The following is a 595-nucleotide window of genomic DNA, read 5'->3' on the forward strand; positions in this document are numbered from 1 at the left end:
ATTTATCATATCTACAATTTTGATGTTATTATGACGTAATATGACGTCATTATGACGTCATTAATGGGATTTTATTGGCCAAAACCGTCTAGATAGGCTATTCCCTGAAAACTAAATGGTATTCAACATAACTTTACCAAAAGTGTTTATGACAGAATATTAGAGTGTACTAAGTCTTATGTTGCCCATAGCAGCACCGGTGACGTCATAAAATGACGTCATACATATTTAAGATATCCGCCATCTTGGATCATCAATGTTGAATTTTCAAAAATAGTTTTTTTCGTGATAAAGCCTAAAATATATTGTAAACATACCAAAGACCTTCATTTAAACCTTTTTTGGAAAAAGAAATGGAAGTATTGATGAAATTTTAAGGAAAATAACTTGTATATACCTGTTCTAATGATATGGTCCGCCATCTTGGATTTTGGCCAATGACGTCATCAAATTAGCATAAATTATGCATATTTTATGATAGAATTTACATAAATTCATATGGGATGTTATTAATATTAGAAACCATGAGTAACTTGACATAAAACCCATAAAAATTCTATTCTTGAAACAAAAATTACTAAATTTAGCAAAAAAT

The sequence above is a fragment of the Branchiostoma belcheri genome, unplaced genomic scaffold (assembly GCF_001625305.1).
Source record: "Branchiostoma belcheri isolate BF01 breed outbred unplaced genomic scaffold, Haploidv18h27 scaffold61, whole genome shotgun sequence".
In the NCBI taxonomy this organism is placed as follows: Eukaryota; Metazoa; Chordata; class Leptocardii; order Amphioxiformes; family Branchiostomatidae; genus Branchiostoma; species Branchiostoma belcheri.